The 18461-nt window shown below is 37.9% G+C and overlaps 1 protein-coding gene across 1 annotated transcript in view; it reads left to right on the forward strand.

Annotated features, from left to right (window-relative positions):
• Nucleotides 1-468: 468 nt before the first annotated feature.
• SLC38A4 (solute carrier family 38 member 4) overlaps nucleotides 469-18461 on the forward strand; it is a 64149-nt gene continuing 46156 nt past the window's right edge. Inside the window, exon 1 of the mRNA XM_024736757.1 lies at nucleotides 469-548. The gene's annotated coding sequence lies outside the window, so the exon portion shown is untranslated. The remainder of the gene's footprint in view (nucleotides 549-18461) is intronic.

Below are 18461 nucleotides of genomic sequence, written 5' to 3' on the forward strand. Positions count from 1 at the left end.
GAATCCCAGGAAAAAAATGACCACAAAAGACCCCTAGCCATGGTTAAGTGCTAGCAAGCTATCCTCTGGAGGAAGTTTAGAGACACCTATTGAAAGACTCTCTTACAGACTTCACAATGAGCACTGACAGGTATTTCTGTGTATAGGACAGATCCAATAAATGCAACCTTGACTAATGAAGAAACTTAATTGTTAAAAAAAAAAAAAGCCCACAGAAAAGCTCAACTCACACCAAGATCTTCTCTGTTATCATGAACCCAAGAAAACTGGAGCAGGGGCTGGCAGGTTCCAGGCTTCACTCTTGAGGGACAGCTGGACAACTCAGCCCCACCTGGGAGGATGCTTTTGTTGACATCTCAGGTTGCCGCCTGATGATTGGTGGCTGGGCTGGAAGGGAGGGTCCACAGGAAACGCGACACTGGGGATGCTGCCCCCTATCACATGATGGAAATTTCCACTCTTTAGAAAGGCGAAAAGAAAAGAAAGAAGGGTCTCTCAATCCACCCTTTTCCCCTGGATCCCAATCGGGAGAGGGAAGAAAAAGTAGGGTGAGTGAAGCTGTTTATATTTTCTGTTAGACTTAAAAGACTTGTCAGTGCGCAAACTTGTGGCTGGATCCCAGCCGGAATGCGTGTGTGTGTGTGTGTGTGTGTGTGTGTGTGTGTGTGCGCGCGCGCGCGCGCGCGAGTATAGTCTCTGTAAATGAATCTACAGAAAATCTGTGTTCTGGATAAAAAGTTGTAAGAACAGAGACCCTGACAAGAATATCTGATCTCCCCAAATTACTGATTACCATATGTGTTCAGAGACAGAAAGCTTCTATTGGTCTGATTTTATCACAAAACTTCAAAAAGCAGGAAGACTGGGGTAAAGGGATAAAAACCTTTCAAGCCTGCGGCAGGGATAGGAGGCAAGCTCTTCTGCCAGAGTATGCAGTACTAGGTGCTCCAAGGAAGCTAGTCTCTACTAGGTTCATGATAATAATGCCTCACACACAGATATCAATGACTATATTCCTTATATGTTCCTAAGTGCTTCTTTTATGTTAACATTTGACCCTCATAACAGCCTTATGAGATAGACTCTATTATTCTACCCATTTTAAAGATCAAGAAATGGAGATACACTGTGTGGGGAGCATAGAACATCTTTGGAAGTTCTATTTGGACATTATTCTTAAGTGTAAAGAACAATTTTCTTTCACTTTGCACTTTATCATGGTCAGAACTGGACAGGTGACATCTAGGGACCCAAAACTGACTTCTTAGTCTATTAGAGACTAATCATATCCTAAGAAAGCCAAAAGCATGACCGTATACCTTAAGAATTAATCTTTGCCAGCCCCAGGATTGGATTGTTTTACAAGTGACATTTGAGAAATGCATAATATAACTCTGGTTCCCTTGTGAACTTTTGAGCTAAATGTCTTTCTTCTTTTAGGTCATTGTCTTTGTCCATTTCTGCAGTGTTTCTTAGGCATATATTCCTTTTTTCCCTTATCCTTTGTACTGACTTAATAATATTTTCTATTTTTTGTTTTCTTTTTTATTATTTTTTAATTTAATTTAATTTTTATTTTATATCGGAGTATAGTTGATTTCCAACACTGTTAGTTTCAGGTATTCAGCAAAGTGATTCATATATATATATATATATATATATGTATATATACATATTCAATACATACATTCTTTTTCCGATTCTTTTCCTGTTTTAAATAACTTAAACTCCTCTTTTTAAAAAAATTTTTACAAATCCAAAGTAATCATTTCTATAAAAATCAAAGGTTTCATGGAGTTTAATGACTATTTACATATCTTAGTATGTATATAAATAGTATGACAATTCTGAAAAATGTGCTTCCATGTATCACATGAAACCATCTCACATGCTACTGCTACCCTGATGACATCTTGCAGGAAGGTGAGGAATGGAAGAAGGGCAGAGACAAAAGACAGGAAAGGAAGAGTCTTCCAAGCCAGACTTTGAACCAAGCCCCTTCCATGTGTAAATCACATTTAATCTTCACATGATACTCCATGGTCTAGGTGTTTGGTATCTCCATTTTACAGAGGAGGAAATTGAAGCTCAGAGAAATTAAGGGAAGAGCCAAGGGTCACAGAGCTAGTAAGTGACGGGGCTGGCCTCAGAACTGTGGTCCCTCCTGTGCCAAAGTTCCTGCTTCCAATAAAGACAGCAGTAAGATAAAGACTACTTGGAGAGCAAAAGCTTAAAGCAACAAGAAGCTCAGAGAGGTGGTACACAACAGAGCAGCCTGTGAGAGGTGGGGGAATGCAAAAACCAAATCACTTTCATGTGCCTGCTAATTTTCTGGTCTTCCTTCCACTCTGTTTGTAATGACTTAATTCTATTCATTCATTCATTCCACAAACAACCATTGAGTATCATTATCCCCCAGAAAGTATATTAGGGAGTTTCTTTTATCCTTGTCTCCCTAACACCTAGCACAGTCCAGGGCAAATACTGGGTGCTCAAGAAATGTTTATTGAATAAAGGAATTAGTCTAGTGGGGGAAAGAATAAATAAATAAACAGTTGTGTTAACAGCATGTGAAGGGCCAGGGGAAAAAGTCAGATTTGAGCACTCTGCCACAGAACCTGGCTTAGGAAAGGGGTCAGAGAACATTTCTAGACCGGATGATGCCTGAGCCGGGTTTTGAAGCAGAAATGAAAGTCAGCCAAGCAAAGAAGTGAAGGAAATAGGGGAGGATTCTCAACAGAAAGACTGGCCTAAACAGAGAAAGAAAGAAGGAGACATTGGGGAATTTAAGAGTTCAGTGGAGATTGCTGGGGGGAGGCAAGGGGGGTGGGGGGAGGTGTGGTCCGGAGGTCCTTGCATGGTTTCTCTGCAAATGTCCCATAGCTCTGCCCACCCCCCTTGAATGTCGGAAGTGAACTGTGCTAACAGGGAACAAAATAACTGAATACAGGAGTCAGCAATACATTTTATTATTTTATCATTTTATTATGGCCCTATAATAGAGAACTATAGTTTAATTTTTATAATGTTAGTGTTTTAAAACCTAAGCTCAAGTGCAAAGACCAGACTTTGTTGTCCTCTGTATGGGAAAACCAAATTATTTTTCTTATGTTCAAGGGGATGTTTTATTTTAGCATAGGTACAATCTACGCAATCATGAAAATTACTTCCAAACAAATGCTTTTCTATGTTTTTCTTAGGAGGTAGCTTGGGTGGTGGGGGGGATTTCTCTCCTTATTTTAGTTTTTAATGGTTTTATTTTTTATTTTAGTGTGCTAGAGAAGAATCAGGAAGTAAAAATGTATTTTTAAAAAATGAGGTGAGAAGACAGTAATGAATTTCATCCTCTTATCTGCAAAGTAGACGTTTACGCTAGTTAAGAGTCTGGCTTTTGATAACAGACTTTGACAAACTTAACTCCCAATGTCTCCTCTTTCTTTAGGGATCTTTTATGCCAAGTTCTCCTTGCAGGCTCAGAGGTCTGCATGCCACGTCACCATTTCCACGTTTGTAAAGTAGTCTCACTCATGTTGTCATTAGTATGGGAATTCAAAGAGTAAATGAAACCTATAAATAATCCAAAACCTAACTTCAGTTAACAGATTAAAACCTCCACTTTTTAGCATTATGTCCTTGGGCAAGTTCCTTAATCTTTCTGAACTTCCATCTCTTCATCTATAAAATCAGGATCATAATAGTATCGGCCTCCCGAGATTGTTATGAGGATTAAATGTGTTAACACATGTAAAATTCTTAGACTAATGCCTAGTATATAATAAACGTTCAACGTGTGAAAGCTCTTATTTTTCATGTTACTCCCCCTGCCACCCAAAGCACTATTAGAAATGTTAACAAATGTCTATACTAAGTGTTCTTTGATCATGTGTTTTCCTCTAACTGCCGTAACTAAAATGAAGGAAACGGAAGAGAGGAAATGAAAAACGGGCTAAATAATACTCATGCAGGACAGTCCAGCCCAGATAATATCATTCCCTGTATAATAAGATTGAAATGTTCCCTTGTTTCCTGTTGGCTATTCGCACCTATTGCTTCAGATAAATCTAGCATGTATCCATCATTAAAATGAACATCATTTCCGGTTCCCTTGTTTTCTCTCATATCCGTCTCATTCGGTCGCGGCTGTTGCCCTGGTATCTCACATAAGTGCCTGGGGTAAACAGACACTCATGCGTGTTTGTTGCATGAAGGAAGGAGGAAAACTGTCCTCCCCCCCACCTTTTTTTTAAAACAATATTTATTGTTCAACTAAACACTATTTCATCGCCATGTTAAAGGTCTTTACAAAGTAAATCTGTATTGTTCATAGTCAATATAAATATTTTAAAATTAAATTATTTATTCAGTGTGCGTTGTTGCACATAATTAAGCATGCAGGCTTGGGAGTCAGGGAGTGTGGATATGAATCCCAGTGCCATCATGGAGTTGGGCTTCCTGGATTCAGATCTTGGCGCCATCCTTTTGACTTTTTCCTGGGTTCAAATTCTGGCTCGCTCACTTGCTATCTGAACCACCTTGAGCAAGTCGCTTAACCTGACTGCTTCATTCTCTTCATCTGTAAATGGAGTGAAACCATTCTTATTTCAGAAGGATTTTATGAGAATTAAATGAGTTAATATGTATAAAGCATTCAGAAACATATTTGGCACTTTGTAAGCATTAGAGGTGTTTGTTAAATTAAACAGTTAAAAGAAACCCCAGTTTTCCAGTTAGATATAATCACAAGTACTTACTTTATAGAATTAATTTGATGATACTGCATGGCACCTTATAACCCCCCCCAAAATGTTACTGTTACTATTGCTATTATTGCAAATCTTTCTGTTTTGTGCTCTAAAGGAGTTGGAGCCCTGCCTCACCCTTTCCACTCTTGGTCCATTGGAAGTCTTATTGATTCTACCTTACATTTTCCTCCCCACCCAGTGTTTGTCCTGTCATTTTGCCTTGCGTCATTCGCAACTTTTACACCACATACGCCTCAGGACAAGTACTTTGCTCTTTGTTTTGGCATAATTTTATAACACTGGGTACACTCACACACTCACGGTACTATAAAAATGTTAAAGAAGAAAAGGAAAAAAGATGCAATTCACCAGGAGGCAACTTTGGCCGCCAGCTGATCAGGCTGTTTGCAGTGTTGGCACCCCGTGCGGGCTGCCCAGCAGCATCTCCGGGGCTGGCTGGTGCCTCGCGGGTGACGCGCGCGTCCTGCGGGGGCGTGGGGAGCATGAGCTGGGTCGCGGCGCGCAGGGAGGACCGCGGGAGGCCGCCGCCTGGGGACGCTGCACCGCTCACAGGTTTGCCTGCCGACGCTACGGATGGCTTCGCTAGAAAGACCAGGCTAGAGAGTGAGACGAACTTGGAGGGAGAAGTAGCAAAGAACTGAAAAAGGCGGGGAGAGGGAGGCGTTCGTTAAAGAGAGAGGCTAAGGTGGCTTTCTGTTTTGGGAAACGTTTCCTGCGTGCTACGTGGGGCTACACGCTATGGTCTTAGTTTCCGGAATTTTTCCAAATGGGAGAGAGGAATGTGGTACCTGGATGCAGAATGTTCCTGTAAACTAAAAGACCAAACTGCCCTTGATTGTTCGTGAGATCGAACTAAAGGGGTTCTTGTTTCCAGCCTTGCTTTGTGGATGTCTGGAAAGCAGTCAGATGGTTGAGAGCACTGCAGAAACAGAGGCCTCTGTGATGGTCCCGAGAAAACATTTCATCACGGTTTTATTCCTTCTTGCCTTTGAAGCAATTCTTTAGTGACAGCACGTCTTTAAAAAAAGATCTGACACTTTTGGGGCATTGTTCTGCTGTACTGTATTTATTCGTGCTGTACGGAGGAGTCCACACTTTTGGTTGACTTGTATATATTTAAACTTTTTATTTTAAAGTAATTATAGGTTCATAGGAAGTTGCGAAGGTAACACAGAGAGGCCCTATATAGCTTTCACACAGTTTCCTCCAATGGTTACATGAGACATAATTTTCTTACAGTAGCAAGACCAGGAAATTGACATTGGTGCAATATGTGTATATATTTTCTGTGTCATTTTATCACATGCAGAGACTCATGCAACTACCACCACAACCAAGATACAGAGCTTCCATGTCACAGAGGTACAGAACCTTTATAGTCACACCTCTTTCTCTCTACCAATGGAAACTAGCTATTTTCCTTCTTTATATTTTTATCATTTTGAGAATATTACATAAATATTACATTTGAGAATATTACATTTGAGAAAATTACATAAATATTACAGACTGATGTCTGGAAAGCAGTCAGATGGTTGAGAGCACTGCAGAAACAGAGGCCTCTGTGATGGTCCCGAGAAAACATTTCATCACGGTTTTATTCCTTCTTGCCTTTGAAGCAATTCTTTAGTGACAGCACGTCTTTAAAAAAAGATCTGACACTTTTGGGGCATTGTTCTGCTGTACTGTATTTATTCGTGCTGTACGGAGGAGTCCACACTTTTGGTTGACTTGTATATATTTAAACTTTTTATTTTAAAGTAATTATAGGTTCATAGGAAGTTGCGAAGGTAACACAGAGAGGCCCTATATAGCTTTCACACAGTTTCCTCCAATGGTTACATGAGACATAATTTTCTTACAGTAGCAAGACCAGGAAATTGACATTGGTGCAATATGTGTATATATTTTCTGTGTCATTTTATCACATGCAGAGACTCATGCAACTACCACCACAACCAAGATACAGAGCTTCCATGTCACAGAGGTACAGAACCTTTATAGTCACACCTCTTTCTCTCTACCAATGGAAACTAGCTATTTTCCTTCTTTATATTTTTATCATTTTGAGAATATTACATAAATGGAATCATAATGTATGTGATCTTTTGGGAATTGATTTTTTTCATTCATTCAGTGTAATGCTCTTGAGATCCATTCAAGTTGTTGTATCCATAGTTGGGTCCTTTTTAACTGCCAAGTAGTATTCCAGTTGCTTGACTATATTTACTGGTATATTTTTTCCTCTCAATTGATATACTTATTTAGAACTTCAGTTGGATTAAAGACGTGCTGAAGGCACTTGGTAACGTGAAAAGTATGAGGACAAAATCTGACTGTTTTTCTCTTAAAAATGACATTTGTACGATAGGGCAAAAGGATGTATGAACTACATCTCCATTTAAAATGGAGGCCACTGGAGGGGTGGAAAGGAGGAAAGGAATAGGTCAGAGAAAGTATGTTTTCAGACAATAAGGTATAAAATCTAGCACCTGTTAAAATTTCCACACCCATATAATAATGTATTCTGTGATTTTACCTTTAGTTTAGACAACTCAGATTTCTTGAAACTAACAAAAACAAAACCTCTGCGGTAGGAAACCCTCTGCCACATAGCTGATAACTCAGGGACAGACGCATGGCTGGAAATGCCAGCCAATGGCCCTTTAGTTTGATAGGGGTCACCAAGAGTCAAAACAGCATCTTTAGCCCCAGGGCAACTATCAAGGGTCCAGAGACAATCAGTGTTACCCTACTCTGGCCTTTCATCCCACCTGTCAATGGGAGGAGCATCTCCTAGAGATCACTTAAGCCAGATTTTAAAAGAGGATGTTATCCTTCACCTGAATGTCCACAAGCATGGGGAAACTGGACGCTGGTGGCTGTAGCTGGCTAAGGGAAATGAATCACTTCTGAATAGTATGGAGAAGAGATAGGCTTGGCCCCACTGTCAGCCAGCTCCTATTAGAGAGCTCTTTACCCTGCAACACCACCGTAGCCCCGAGCAGAGGAGAAAACAGAATATCCACTGCTCTCTGAAAGTACACATACTCCTTTAAGTTTTTAGAATTTCACATTTTGGAATTTCTGAGACATAACAATTCACAAAGTAACACAAACTATCAGTCTGGAACACTGACTAGACCCAAGTTTAACTGAAGGCATTGCCTTAAGTCTCCATGTTAATGATTTCTGTTACCAGGAAAATATTCCTGATCTGAAACACTGCCCAAGGATGGAGAGTAGATACGGGATGCTGGTTCCAAAGCCTAAAACACAGAGAGGCTCGTCATAGGTAAAATAAGTTACACCTCCTTTGACAGGCAAATCTACTTTTCTGAATCTTTCAAAATGGAATATAATCGTGCTGTCTTTATGATTTATTTTATTTTGTGTAAATGTTAGATGCCCTGTGTTGATTCACAGGCTGTTCTTCTGGGTCCTATCTCCTGTTCTTGGACCAAATGGTCCCACAGCATGTGGTGGGGTAGATAACTCAGCCCTGTAATCTTGAAGGAGCCAACACTTCACTGTAAATGGGGAGACTAAACAAAAGGCCCATTGAGTTTTGTTTACCTCTCTTATGCTATTGACTTATATGACTAACGATGACAGTCATTGGCGTAGGGGAACAGTGACATAAAATATAAGCACATACATAGACTATGGGTCTCAACATTGCAGGAGTTGTTTTTTAAGGTGTGATGGGAAGGTGTGTTTGTTTTCTGAACTTTTTCTATAAAGAGAAGAAATAGAGCTTTTCTGAAAGATACATAAAATAGAAATACCTCATGTATTGTATCGATGTAGAGAGAAATCAAGCATGAGCTGTACAATCACTTTTGAACAATTTTGTAACACTATAGCAGTATCAACACTTTGAAGAATGAAACCAAATCCAACGCTTTACATTACATTCTATACCAGAATTCCAGAAAGTTCAAACTCCTTAACCTGGCGGTCAAGGTCAACCTCAGCCAGACTGTACACAAGCATTCCGTTTGAGCTAAAGTAGACTCTAGTTGTTTTGATATTTCTGGGCCCAAACTTCTGATCCCATTTCTCCTGCCGGGAGCCCCCCTTCTCTCTCAGAAGCCTCACCATTTTTCCTGCACGACACCTGCTCTATTCGCCCCAACTCTCATGCTGAACCCTCCAGTTCAGTTCCATGACTTAAAGATGGGGATCCTATAAAGAATAGTGTCCAACACAGAGTAGGTACTCGATGGCCATGGAACTGGGCTCTAGACTCGGGGTTGTGAGTCCTGCCCAGCCAATCCTTCACCAGCTTTGGTCTTTGGATAAATTACTCAATCTTTTTGAGCCTAAGTTGCCTCACTTGGAAAATGGGGAGATAATAATACATACCCCAAAGTTTGGGATAGCACTGATTTGACACATGTGAAGTGCCTGGCACAATGCAGGGCTGTAATGAATCTGATTATTACTAGTGAGAACTTAAAAAAAAAAGAGATTTCAGACTTTACAGAATTAACAGGATAATGGTGTGGGTGCAGGATGATGACCACAAAACTTGATTGTTTAGGCCTCTCAGTATCTTTCAACCCTAATTGTTATCATAAGAAGGAACAGAGTCCCTCTACGCCTGTCAACCAGGAAGAGAGAGTCTCCAACTGCCCACCCACTGAGACTGGACACAAACAGATGGAAACAATGATTCTTCCCTTCTTAGATCTAATAGAAATATGTGTGGCTTGGCACAGATTTTATTTTTGGTTAGAGATAATCAAGTGATGGAGGAATTTCTATAAAGAAGGGAACAAATGCTAGATTCAAAGAGTAATTACAGCAGTCTCATGATGAATCATCTATCCTTGAAGCTATTTACAAATACAACCTGTAGCCTTAGAAAAGGGAAAATTTTGATGAATTGACTGGTTGTTTGAGCTACATAATACCAAATTACTAGATTTTCTAATACTTCCCTACAAATAGGTTGGTGTTTTACTGAAGCATACCTTCAGTCAAATCAAGGGCATAACCATTAGCACTTTTATTGGTTACAATGAGGTCTAAACAAACCCCTTTTTTGTTTTGAATTACAGACCTAAAAAGGAAGTGTTTAGACCATAGCATGCAATTACAAACAGAACAGCTATACTTTAAATAAATAGCAAAGTAGATTGGGTTTGGGATAAGGGGGGTAGGCCCATAGAGATTCTGACTTTTTCCTGTTCCTGGGGCCACGCCTTAAATAATTACTCTTTGTTAAGTGATTTGTGTGCAAGTGTTTCAGAATAACACCCCCCTCCAAAGGTGTCCTCACAATTAGGTGAGGTGCATATATGCACATGGATATATATATAAATTTCACAGGCACAGGGGAGGGAAATTTGCTTAAAAGTCTCGTTTGTCTAACTGATATAGAAAAACTCTGTTAAATGATTGGGGAATGGAGTGTTCTGGTTAAGAGGAAATTATACCTTCCATGGATTGGCAATTTTCAAAGAATTAGAACACAGCAAGATCCATTATCAAGTCACGATTTTATCAAATATAATTTAATCTTTCTACGTTTCAGAGTACCTTAGGCTCACCATTGTGAACTTCATCTGTAACGGCAAAACTCAAAAGTGCCAGTTAATAGAAATTTCTGGTTGGTTGAAGAAATTTATAGTATCTTCCTCTGCTTTCAAACTTTGGGGAGAAATATCAAGGAAAATACATGTAGTAGTTCTGAACTAGGAAATTTAACCATTTTTAAAACGGAAAATTTCTAACATATTTCAAAGTAGAGAATGGTATAATGTAACTCCATCTTCATTCAACTTCGACAATTATTAATACTTGTCTGTTGCATTTCATCTGTACCCAAGCCTTTCCTTCCTACTACCTCTACCATAATCATTACTAGATTATTTCTAAGCAATCCCAGTCATCATACAGTTTGATCCATACATGATTCAGGATGTATCTCAAAAAGATGTCTTTAAAAATAATTAAAATACCATCACACCTTAAGTAAACCAACATTTCCTTAATATTATCAAATATCCAGGCAGTGTTCAAATATCTGATTCTTTCCTCTTTTTTGTTTTACCCTTAGTTTGTCTGAATCAGAATTGAAACAGGTTCACACGCTCATTGGTCGATGTGTCTCCTAAATCTGTTTTTTTTCTTATATTGCCTTCATTTTTTTTTCATAAATTTACTTATTTATTTATTTTTGGCTGTGTTGGGTCTTTGTTGCTGCACGCCGGCTTTCTCTAGTTGTTGCGAGCGGGGACTAGTCTTCATTGTGGTGCGCAGGCTTCTCATTGCGGTGGCTTCTCTTGTTGCGGAGCACGGGCTCTAGGCACACGGGCTTCAGTAGTTGTGGCACGAGGGCTCGGTAGTTGCGGCGCACAGGCTTAGTTGCTCTGCAGCATGTGGGATCTTCCCGGACCAGGGCTTGAACCCGTATCCCCTGCATTGACACGTGGATTCTTAACCACTGTGCCACCAGGGTAGTCCCCTAAATCTGTTTGAATACATAGGTTCAACCATCCTTCATCTCTTTTTTTCTTTCCTCTTGCAATTTATTTGACGATGAAACCCAATCTTCTGGCCTATAGAATTTCCAATATTCTCAATTTTGTTGATTTATACAACCTTAAAAATGTCAAACTCTATAATTTTCTGCCCTCTTCAATCTAACCCTCATGAAATTGCTTCTGTTTTAAAGAAAAATTGCACCTTGTTGTCATTTCTTTGCCTGTTTCCTTGAGGATCCTCCAGCCTACATTTTGCCCAGTTTTGCACAAATATCCTTCCTCTTAGTATCCGTAATTTACCTAACATTTCTTCATGATAGAATCTGGTCAACCTAGAGTGCCCTTTCAGTTTGGTTTCAAAATGTGGACCGGTCTACTAACCCCGGTGCTTACTCAACTTTCTCTAAGATTGCAAGACATCACCAGTAAACAGTAGGGGTTGTTTAGATTTTTAAACTGTGCCACATGACTACTTTTTTAAAAAGTACTTTTCTATTACTGATATGCAAAGATATATTTACTAGGAAATTACATATTTGGGATTTGCTTTAAGATAATAGAGGAGGGGAGTGGTGGTTTGGAGGCCGTGGTTGATAACTGTTGAAGCTTGATAATGCACATGTGAGGTTTGACTCTATTATTCCATCTACATTTGTATAAATTTGAAATTTTCCCTAATAAGAAATAAAAATTAAATATACTACATAAGCGAAGTTACATAATGAAACATTTCACTTTGGGAACCTTTACTGTAATATTTTTGCCCAGGACAATCAAAAAATCACGTCTAAGGAGCAATATACTTGCTTTTCTCATTTTGCAAGTCTGGTTTGTCTAATAACAGTCAGTTTTAAGGTTAAAATAATCAGCATTAAATAATATATAAATAGAACGGGGAAATGGGTTGGAGTGATTGAAAATATGACTCCTGCAGAGGTGCTTCATAGGTTTTGTGATTTGTCTAAGCTGCCTTTTTTAAGTCTCTAGGATGCAGAACCAGTTGACACACCCCTGTGGTCTACCAATAGCTGACAAAAGACTCCCTGGAGAGGAATGGCCCAAACCATTTGACTATCCCATAAGAAAATACGCTGGGATGGATTTTGACAGTCATACTTACAAGCTTCCTCTGCTATTATGCCAGATGAACACCCAGGTTTTATTTTCCAAGGTGAAAGTCAAAAGCAAAACTTTACAAAAACCTATTAGCTTTTAACTCTAGTTTGGGTTCTCTTTATTCTGTTTAACGATTGACAAGATAAGAGAATTAACACCTATGCTTACATTAGCTATATATACTAGAAAATACTTTTCAAAGGACATTTAGCTTCCATTAATAGTAAATTTCTATTACTTCATTGGTACTACATTTAATAAATTAATTTCATAATAGTTAATTTTTAATTATAATCTGCTAGGCAACAGCAAAATTTAAGATTCTAGAAACATTTTAGTGAGCAAAAGGTGAGAAGTCGAAATTTAATTGTATTTATCATCGTCAATTTAAAATATGTAATGATATCAGTGGTGATATTTTTACTTTTATGAGTGTAAAAATATTTTACAGGTTCACTCAGGATTGGCCCCAACCCCGGAAACCATATCTTCTCTTAAGCTATTTAATTACTCAACCTGGAATTCTCCCATCATGGACTTTTCAGGAATTTGATCCTTTCAACTGGTGAGAGGTTATTCTATACCCAGATCCCCCAGTCCCTCAAACATGTATGTAAAGTATCATGCAAAATAAAAATAAGGCGTTATATTTACAAATCATGTTTTTTATAAAACGGTAGTCATCAACCCAAATTCTTACATTGCTGTGGTTGTGTCTTCTTTGTCAGAGTCACTGTCATACATCCAAATACCCCACACCTTTCAGATTTCTTTTGTAAATAATAATAATAATAGTAGCAATACTACTTAGAAACAGTCTAAGTATAATCTTTGGAAATATTCTTATGGTCCCATATGAAAATGTTATTACTATACACATTTCCATTTTGCAGAATATCTAATCTGGACCTGGACAACTAACATAGTTTTATATGTTTCTTTAAAAATAGTTCTCCTTATCTTAGAAACACATATAGGCTTTGTGTTGCAATGGTTGCTATGGCAAGTTTGTATATTTTAATAAATACCAGACCAGAGTAAACAGACACCACAACAGGCCAAGGTAGCTGGAAACATCAAGATCATGTCAGCATTTCTGTTATAAATATATATGTCTTCAGGATTTCCTACATGTGAAATGTTAACTCCAAAGCAAGTTAACACGAGGCAATGAATGCTAATGTTTAAGAGGCTGACTATTTTAAGAAGCCCACGAAAAGAAGCTATTTCTCCTGGGTATCTGTGAATATTGCAAATAATGAAAGTTTGGGGACCATTCCTGGAGTGTTTGCCAGTAGGCTTAGGGACTAAATTTGCCACCTGGTTTTCAGCCAAGGATACGGAATGAAATGTGTAAATTGGAGTTTAGTTAATATATGATAACTGTTCTTCTGAATCAAAAATAATCTACTGTTTAAGAAGGTTCTCATAAAAATATTAAGTTCCTAGGCTATTTTATGTGGTTCACCGATTTAAAAATATACAACCAACAACAACAATTAGTATTTCTATATCTGTATCTCTATTACTATATCCCAAGCCCTGTTCTAAGCTCTGTACATGTATGATCCCACTTGCAGAAAAGCAAATAAAGAATACACATGCCTTCTTTAGTAAGTTACTGTGTTCTGTGCAAAAATAAGAAAGGAAGGAAAGAAGGAAGGAAGGAAGGAAGGAAGGAAAAAGTAATAGAATAAAAAGTCTTAATTTATCAGTCTATTCAAGATATAAAACAAAGGTCATCTCCATTTGATTCATAGAGCTATATATAGAGAGCAAGATAGGTGCTTTCTAACCCTTTAGAATCTTTGACAAGTCATTTCCTCCCCTCCCTCACCAAATCTACTCAGTATAGGCATACTGTCTCATGTACATCTTGCGTCAATTATTCTCAAATAATTTCAGTGGTCACAGCATAGAATAACTAAGTATGATTAGATGAGATAATGCAAAACTTGGAAAGAAAATTGTTTCTTAAACATTTTTGGTGGAAACTCATGCGCTAGGAGGCCATGTGACCGCATCTGTTTCTACACATTGAAAATGAACATGTACATTCCTCATGGGTAGATCTAAACTTGGTGATAATGCAAATAGAAACTGAATACTTTTATTTGCTGAAATCCTAGGAAAAAAAGCATAAAAAGAATCTCGCAGTTTTCACTCTAGCTGGAGTGAGAAGACATCTAAAAATGTGTTTCATCTCTTTGCCACATATTTCTAAATCCTTATATTAGTGCAATAAAAAACTAACTCTACTGGATATTAAAGAAATATTTAAATAATATTTCTTGTGACTAAAACATGACCAGAAAACACTGAGTAAAATCCTTAGGGGATTTTTCAACAACTCACTAAAGCCTCATTTTTTCTATTTCATATCATAGTTCTTGTTCCTGTTGATGCTTTTCATAATTGGACATGGGACAGACAAAAATCTTGCTTACTTAATGATTGCCCCAGGAAAACCAGTCTACATGACTGCACTTTGGACAATGAATAATGCAACAGATTATTTATTGTTATCCTACCACCAAATAGTGGGACCGATTTAAAAACAACAGCTAAATTTACATTATAAAAATTAAACAGGGTTGTTGAGACCATGAGTCTTAGTAGTCTGGATAAGTATTAAGCCTCAAGACATCCATATTGATGTAATACATATACTTAAACATTATTCTGTTTAGGATAAAGACAGAGACTGATGTCAGTATATTTACACTCATGTGGGAACAGCTCCGTAAGTCAGCAACTGGAAGACTAACTGTTTGAAAGAGGGGGAGATGGAAAGAAAGTAAAATCTCAGAGTGGACATCACCAACTTCTACCAGTATTATGTTTATTCCCGTTTCTACCCACAGCACCTAGGAAAAAAGTGGCCTGTTTCCCAAAGAGCATAAGATTATTTGATAAGAACACTAAAGATTTTTACATAAATCTTTTTACATGTTTTTCATTTCTATAAAACTTTCTGTTTGAAAACACCTGCATGTATGTTTCCTCATTTCTAAATTTCTTAGAACATTGGCCTGAATGTACTAAAAAAATTTGACACAACAGTCTTCTAAACTTCAACTCAAAATCTAACCAGTCTTATCTAGGTTAACCTCAAATGAATGAGAAGTAGCATACGCACATGCTTGTAACTTCCCTGTATTTAAGAGGTGCAAAGATGGAAGCTGTGGGTCCTGTTTGATCAAGAAGTTGCCTCAAAGAGAGCCAGTCGTCCAGTCACGTTGCCAGCTTATCCAGACACTGATTCATAATGACTGAAAAGGTCTTACCGTTGAATCAACTGATTCTGATTAGACCAAAACTATGTGGCTGGACAATTTGAGAATTAGTATGAAAATGCCAGCCATCTCAAATCCCAGAACGTAAGCAAAAGGTGGACCATTTACTGTGGCATCTGGAACATGCGTCTTGGTACGTTTGGGGGTCTTCGTGTTTTGCCAATCTCACAGAAAAAATAATCCAAAGCAAAGCCAAATCAAACCTCCCAAAATCTACCAGCACGTTTGCATGTTTAAACTCTGGCTCTGAGAGCAGGTTCAGGGGTAAATATGTACCATGGTACCGTTCAGCTTCACAGGTTGGTTGGTTAATGTTAAACAAACACGGCTTGCAAACCATGTCTTATTACGAGGTTGTTTTCTGAGATTCCATGGGTCAGGGTCAAAACCTGCCATTTTCTAGCTTTTCAGCAGCGCTAATCAATAGTCTAACAGATGAAATAATAGTCAAATAAACAGTGACAATACACTTCCAAAGCAAAAGGTGTTGAAACCAGTTTAATTCTATGAGCAATTTTGCTAACGTTGCGTTACCCTTATAATCAAACAGCCATAAAAATACTTTTTATGTTTAGAATGCTTAAATATCCATTATCTCATTTTATCCTCACGGTCATAATGGTTCTTATTAGACCCAGTTTTAATGAGAAAACTGAGTTCTAGAATATTTACATGCCTTTATCTACTTTTCAACAGACTTATTCAGTAGGTACCAAACTAGATTTTGAAGTTAGTGACAATTCCTTAAGTATACACATCTAACAAATACTTACATGTTTGAGATGTGTCAGATACTCTTCTAAATGTTCTAGAAATAGGGACTTAGTTAATCCTCATAACAGCAGGGTGAGGTAGGTACTATTATTATCTCCTTTTTACAGAGGAGGAAACTGAGGCATGGAGATAGCAAACAACTTGCCCAAAGTCAGATGGTCACTAAGTGGCAGGAATCAGATTTAAGTCTAGGTAGTCAAGGTCTAGAAGCTATAGTAGATTCAGCTCCACTGAATAAGACACAATGTCTGCTCCAGAGGACTCCAAAATCTAGAAGGGTAGACACATAGACAGATATGCTAGTACAGCATGTAGGCCTAATAGCAAAGCTTGTAGGAAGCAGAGATAGCACAGAGGAGGGAGGGATTAATTCTACTTTGTAAAGTCTCTCAACTAGTAGATAGCAGAATGGGGATCACAGCTGAATCCTTGAATTTGAACTCCAGAGTCAGTGTGCTCTCCATTTCATAGGGTAACTCCACGTTTAATAAAAGAATTTGGAATTACCGTGAGAAAATAACAATGCACTTGCAGGACGATAGCATATGAACCAAAGGAGAACAGCTGAGTTTTTTAAATAGGGGAAAAAAGTACTGTGGATCCTAATAGATATAATTATAAACATAGATACAAATCTCTCTATATATGTAACATAGAATATATAATGTAATATACATGTAGATAACCACAGAACTCTTGTGTATCTCAACTCAACTGTAAAGCTCTCCGGTTTCTCTAAAGCTTGTGGTCGGTCAGAAAAAACAGAGCCAGATGTTCAGAAGTAGAAGGAAAGCCTAAAGAGGAAAACCTGATGGCATCATTCTGGGTGTATAATAGGTGTTCAGTGTTTACTCCCTAATTGAATGATTGATTGATTGGCTGATAGAAAACAGGAAAGGGAAAGAAAAAAAAAGACTAAAGGCAGTTCATTTCATTATTCACCTTTTAACTTGGTAAAAATTTTGATAAAGAGAATTAATTAGCTCTAAATATTTAGAATTGGAATTTTATGTCAACATATCAGAATTTTATGTCCAATGTGCCTCTAGCGGACACCCACTTTGCTATTTCTTTGATAGCTATATAAGTGTGGCTACCATCTATTTACAGTTCTAAGTTTTGTGGTCCAAACAGTGGCAAAAGGAACTCAACGGGAAGAAATAAATAAGTTTTGCCGGTTTGAACTATAGTCATGTTTATAAGTGTATTTTCAGCACATATGAAATCCTCAATAAATGAATGAATGAATTCCATTTGCTTCTTCCAATGGTCTTGTTGTCACCCAGGAATTATATACTTTTTAGAAGTGAGAAAACAAAGGCCCAGATAACTTACCGAGTTGATAGTTCCACAGCTAGTAAGTGACGGAGTGAACCCAAATCTACAGAATCAAGTGCAAGGCTGAATGTCAGCATAACGAAAGAGGAAGACTTTGTTCAGCCATTCAGATTCTTTGGGTGTCAGAGGTTAGAGGGATGAATAGATACAGTTTCAACACAAAAACGGTGAGCTCCTCTCAGACCTCTGAAAAAGCTGTTAAAAGCCTTAGGCTTCAAAGGAAATGTCCTTTTAAACTTGAAAAAAGGCCACAAGCAAAATTATTTTCATCAATATGACTGTCTTATGCCCATGTAAAAATCAAATAACCCATCATTAAAAAGCAAGTATCAGTCTTCCAATTGTTATTTATAATACTACACTAGATACTATAAAAAAAGAATTAGAGACTATAGATGCTTGCAAATCAGGACATTAATATCACTGAGTAAATTACTCTTATATAATTTACTTAGTTATCAATCTTTACTTAGATGTATTTTTTAAATAATTAAGAAAAATTTAAATAGGTTGAAACTTAGATTCTAATTTAAAAAAGAATCTTCAAATATCTAGGAATGTGGGACTTCCCTGGCGGTCCAGTGTTTAGGACTCTGCACTTCCACTGCAGGGGGTACAGGTTCAATCCCTGGTTGGGGAACTAAGACCCCACATGCCACGCAGTGTGGCCAAAAAAAAAA

This window comes from Neophocaena asiaeorientalis, unplaced genomic scaffold, assembly GCF_003031525.2.
Source record: "Neophocaena asiaeorientalis asiaeorientalis breed wild unplaced genomic scaffold, Neophocaena_asiaeorientalis_V1.1 scaffold134, whole genome shotgun sequence".
NCBI lineage: Eukaryota > Metazoa > Chordata > Mammalia > Artiodactyla > Phocoenidae > Neophocaena > Neophocaena asiaeorientalis.